This window comes from Adiantum capillus-veneris, chromosome 8 (assembly GCF_014529385.1).
Source record: "Adiantum capillus-veneris isolate H3 chromosome 8, ASM1452938v2, whole genome shotgun sequence".
Classification (NCBI taxonomy): domain Eukaryota; kingdom Viridiplantae; phylum Streptophyta; class Polypodiopsida; order Polypodiales; family Pteridaceae; genus Adiantum; species Adiantum capillus-veneris.
The window spans coordinates 86,272,826-86,279,064 of NC_140938.1; positions in this window are offsets into that span (position 1 = coordinate 86,272,826).

The following is a 6,239-nucleotide window of genomic DNA, read 5'->3' on the forward strand; positions in this document are numbered from 1 at the left end:
TCCTTGTTCATAGTTGTACGTTTTGCATGAAATAATGCCTCGTTCATTAGAGTAATACTTATCCTTTCTAATCTTTGTTTCTTCCTAATTTGATACTCGCTTAGCTTGAGCACAAACACCAACTGTGAACCTAGCATTGCAAAATTTCCAAAATAACATAAGGAAAATCAAAATTGAAAAAAAATCTTGCATTACTGTAGCCTCACCATTAGATGGTACACCATAAAAATGTATCATTGCCATGTCAAGCCTTCTCAAATCAACAAAATTATTTGACATTGAGTAAGGAACACCCTTTTCCACCTTGTCTGCACCTACGCTTGCATTGGTACATTTCTTAACTCCTTTGGACCACTTGGTAAAGATGGATGAATGCATTATCTCCTCCGTGTGCAAATAGCCTCCTATTCAAAAGTACATGTCTTTGTTTGAGGCCTTCTTAGCAAGATTGACCTTAAGTGGTATAGGAAAAACATTCTCACTAATTCCTCTCTCCCTTAAAGCATCCTTAAGGAGACCTTATAAGGCAATGAATCCCTTAGTACTAATTCCAACGTCATCACAAGCCTTCTGTACATCAACATCGCTCACAAGGTTTGAAAAATTTCACATCACCTCCTTTGTGACAGCGTTGTTTAAATGTTCTGCATTTGGTGCTCGTAAAAGGGCTATGACACCCGATTTCTTGAGGCACAAACTTAAGAAATGGATGCGATACTCCTGACTGTGGCCACCACAAAGCTCTTGGATAAAATTCCTACAAGAATGGACAAAAACATTACCACAAAAACACAGATTGGAGGGTAGAAAAATGTATCATGTAGCTATAACCCTTCTTTTTCTAGCACCACCTTTGGGGGCTAAAGTATCTATGGAATTAAAGCTCCTCTTATGTTCCCTTGCACCTAAGGGCATCTTTTTAAGGTACATGATCTTATCTTCAAGCTTTGCAATCTTAGCATGCATCCTTCTCTTCCACCTATAGCTTAAGAGTTTCCACTTCCTCCTCCTCATGAAAGATCCTTTTGTGCAATCCATTGGTGGTATGGGAAAGAAGTTGACATTGATGCAAAGACCATTGTGTGCTACCAGCTCCAATAGTTGCCAATCGCTTGCAGTATCCAAGAAGACCTTGCTCCCCTCTACCTACATATTGTAAGAATGAAGCAAGGATATTGAATGTTGGGTACACATTGATGGCTGGATCATTAGGGTAGAGGCAACCATGCACCCAAAGGTCCACATTGGTGTGACATGCAACATGGAGTTGTTGTGCAATTTACAAGTAATGACGCTTTGAGGGTGAGAAACATGTAAAGGAACTGTTTCCAAACTTGATGATCTTGTTGTGGATGGGAGGTTTGTCATGTTGCCTAGCTCCATGACAAGGGGAATAAAGATGGCCTCAAGCAAGAGTGGAGAGTTGCAGTCAAGGCTGGAGTGAAGAGGTGAGCTATGGAGTGAAGAGCTATGGGATGGAGAGCTTTAGGAGAGCTACGGAGCGGAGAGGAGAGCTATGGAGTGGAGATCTACAGGAGACCTACAGAGTGGAGAGGAGGGATATGGAGTGGAGATCCATGGGGGCAGCCAAGCCGCCATGGTTGTGTTTTTGAGTTCATATTTTTGCACATAGGGGTGCCCTAAAATTGGGCACCCTCCCCAAACAAAGGCAGTTGACCACGTGTTTTGGAGCTCGGGCAAGGCCGGACAGGAGTAGGAAGGGTTGCACTAGCTGCTCTGGCAATCCGAGTAGGAGCAGCAAGGCATGGTGAGAGAAATTCAGACAAAGTTGCAAGATCCGCGAGGTGCTTCCAACCAAATTCAAGGTGTCATAAGTCAAGCGTAATTGCGCTATAAGGTGCTAAATCAATTCCATACGATGGACCTCAACACATCAATGATGCTTGATTATGGAGCATAAGCTCAACAACATTCTTTACAATTCAGAAAGATAGAATTTATTATGTCAAGAACATACCATCATTGTTATTCTTTCAAATCGGTTACCATATGGGCTCCACAATGACGAATTCTACCAATTGTGTTCGACAGGTTTCGAGCAAGGCTGTGAGGCAACAATGATGTCGATGATCGGTTCAAAGTTCATGAACATCCGATCCAAGCAATCCACAAACACAAGTTAAAAGGTTTATACATGTATAGTATAAGGTACGAAATCACTTTCGATTGTGTTTACCAATTTTTTCAAGTATATGCTCTCGTCATACAAGAAAGGCTTGTGATTGTTACTCGCATCAATGGGCCAAAAGATTGGTACAAGCAAGCTTCAAGACCCTGACCCTGATTATGGTGGAAGGGGAGTTTGTTTCAAGGGGTGTTTGTCAAGGAAAAATGTCACAGTGTTTGTCAAGAACAAATGGCATGTAAGGAAAACATTATTAGGCAAGTCGATGCGAGTCCTTTAGCAGGAAATTTGATTTTCCATGCTTGTACAATTTCAACCCTTAAGGCACAAGCAAGGCTCATGAGCATTCCCAAAAGCATGCTATTTTTATTTTTTCTAAACACACGATGAGCAACAACCACTCACACTCAAGCACGGATTGAGTGAGCAATGTCCTCATTTAAAAGCAATGCTTCTTCTCATGCATGGCAAAGGTCAAGGCATGGTAGTTCTTCAGAATCTCATGGAGATTGGCACGGCCTGTTGCTAATCTTGATGAAGGAGACAATAGATGCTCGACAGGACCAACCATTAATGACCATTTCAAGAAGTTGTCAAGCAAATTGTTAGGGCTTGTTTTCTAGACATCACTGGAGCAAGGCTTCGTCTCTGTAATCAAGCCAAGCAGGTACGAGGTACATATTTGGCAAGATTTTTTTTTTTTTTCTTCAATACCTTGTACAATTCGACAAGGTCGATTATTTGTGACTGCTCGACAAGGTCAACTTTCCTTTACTATGACATTTGTCTATCCAAGAATATATGTAGCTCTGTGGCATAGGTAGTATCCAAAGTGGGTCTACTTTGGGAATTAGCAATATGATTGTAGGTTATTTCATGAAGCACGGCTTTGTCTTTGTGCTAAGCTACTGCCCATTGACTTCGCATCAAGGCATGGGCACGCAAGTTTGGGGAACTGGTACGATCAAAAATTTGTTCCCATTTTAGTTGTAGTAGCATCATGTTATTATGTATCACTACCACTGTAGAATGTGCAAGGCACTTATGGTTTTGGCTCTTGTGCTTGAGACCGTCATAGTAGCCAAGATATTACAACCTTACATGCAAGGCATGCTAGCCAAGGTGACTGAAATCCACCACATCATGGATTACGCTTCCGGTATAACACTAGACACTCCAAGGTAGGTGGGATAGGATATGTTTTGTGCTTTTTTGTAACCTCTCTCGATGAGAGCGTCATACCAGAACATTGTGGTATGCTTACAGGATACACTGCAAATTAGGCATACTATGCCTAAGAGCACACATTCTGGGCACACACTCTCCAAATTTAGGAAAGTTCCTCAACCCATCATGCTCTTCTTCTCTCTCTTTCTTTTTTTCCTCTAAGAATAATGAAAACTTTCTAAGAACCTTTTGATACATGTTTCGCTGATGAGGCGGCCTGAGCCAAGGTGCTCTAACTCTCAATTAGAAATTGGGCAAGTGGCCATCCAAATTAGTCTTCATCGGTTCCACGATGGAACACTAATAGCCATAACGGCTATGAGCCACACACATTGGCTAAGATTCATTAAATTTTGGGTAAGATCCAATTGCGGGCATTTCTTGGTAGCTTCTTCTTTAGATTGAACAGATCTTCCCGGTACAATATACGTCAAACACATCGACATTAATGGACACGCAAGAGTCTTGTTATTATGGATGTTTAGGGTGTCATTTTTGCACTGCATGCTTTTAGTGTGACGCTCAAGTTGAGTTTTTCATCTTAAACTCACATTAGCTGATCTATACCACGGAATCTACAGGTAGCAAACAGTTGCAATAGCACGGCTGTTGATACATGCTAGGCATCTCACTTATGTGGATTCTTCTCTCTCTATAGCACTGCGAGTGTCTATGGATGCATTGTCTTGGGGAAAGACCCCACGGGTGCTCACTAAATCACCCCATCTACTTACAAGGAGAGAATTCCGTAATCTACCACGTGGTAGCAAAAAAAATTGACTTTGCAAGTTGATTCTCATCATTCTGTACACGGTTGACTATGTTGATTATCGTTACCTGCTAGTTGAGCAGTTCCTACAAGGGGTTTGACTACGTAGATTCTAACCAACGATTTTGGATTGCAAAGGCAAAACCCAGGGTTTCTAGTGAAATGTTTCTTGTTTTTTTCACAGGTGGGCGAGGTGCTCTTGTGCATTTGAATACGGGTAAGTGAACTTTCAGTTCAAATATTCAGGTATGCATCTATCGACTTGGTGTTATTCCATTTTTTAGTATGCTTTTCTTGGTTTTGTTTCAAGTCGTGTAAATACACTTGAATGTTTCAGAGCCATGCCAAGGGCGTGTTGTAGCAAGTATTTTGGGCCGTAGTGTCCACTATACATTATGCTCTTATGAACCCACTTGTCGGGTTCGATTTGGCACATGTTGTCACATGGGATACAACATGGTCTAGGGACTCAAGGATTTTGGTTTAGTCAGTGTGGAGCAAGGCTAATAAGGGTCCCTTTGACTCCCATCGTAGAGTGTTTGCAGTTAGCTCCACACACAAGTACATCTTGTAGTTGCAGGATGTTCTTTTTTACACATCCTTAAATGAGACATATTCCACATGTGGAGAATATGAGTCTCTGGACTGACACTGGTACCCATTATTTCAATTATGTGTCACGCCAAAGTCCCTAAGTGCTGGTCAAATCTGTTTTCTAGACCATTTGCAGTACGACGTATCAGGAGCAATTTCGATGGTAAAAAATGGTCGGATACTGAGAATGAATTGTTCAGGTACAAGTATTGCTAAACAACATTACATATGGTTGTTTATACATATATCAAGGCTCTAAGTTTTTAATGAAAAGGTTTCATTGTTTGTACCTAGAAGTGATCAATGTTTCACCTTCTATTATAGTTCATACATTTCAGCAAGGCTTGCAAAAGATTGCAACTGAAAGTATTTAGTTTCTTTTCAAAACTATTTACATTCCTTTTTAATGTGTGGGCGCATCACATTTGCCATAAGTATTGGCAAGGATCATCATGGATATACAGGTTCGGATCTGTTCTTTGCTAAATGCATTCACACTAGGTGTTATGGGCCATAGTGTCTAGCAAAGGCTGAACTGAAACGGCATGCGTATTCCTAAAGCTATTACTTATGAAGTATTTTTCACTCTATGTGCAGTATCTCTATGAGATTACTTTTGGGTCTATTAATCACCAATAGAGGTCATGGCTCGATTTGGGTGTTTGTGGATTTTTTAAAGTTAACCACGACGGTTATTTTGGACATTGTTGATTCCTCAACAATATATTGTGATTCCCAGTTACCAGTCATCTGTGAAGACTGTTTGTAAACCATGAGGGAAAATACACCTCAGTACTGTCAGTTATCCAAGGGGATAGGCAAATTACAAAGTGTAATCTTGTGGCTAAAGAATATGCAAAGTGCGTACGTTATCACCGAGCGATCAAATCAGTAAGCATTTATTGCTCTACTTGGAGTTTGCTTACCATAATTTAAAGCATGTTTGCGACTAGGTGTAGTCTCTTCATGTATAAATCAAGTTCTCAACCTTGAACACTAGTGATGGTGCGGTTTTTACTGCTAAAATTGGAAAACAAGTCAAGGACTTAAACTTGGCTGATGAGTTATGTTAGCAAGCTACTTTCATGGAAAGAGGTACTCTTTAGGGTACATCTTTGTGTGATAACTCGTTTTGCATACTCATGTGTGTTCTTAATGGAGTCTACAAACTATGATTGGATAGGAATTGGTAACACAAGTTGGTTGCAAATGGACAACAATGGGAAAAATCAAGATGTTACTCTTGGTTTCATTGAACCTCCTAATGAACCGTGTTTCGGTCAACCTAATAGTTGGATCCATGAAGGATGCCACTATAGAAAACATTAGTGTATCATCACTCTTGTTTTTGAGTATGAAAATGCTTCTCTAAGGGGGGAATAATGTCATGCCAAGGGTAGGACCAGGCACTGCCAAGGGCCAAGACGGACATGTAGTCAAGGGGGTCCCTATATTTGGTAGGCCAAGGGTCTATAATAGGGCATGGCTAGGTGGTGATGAGCA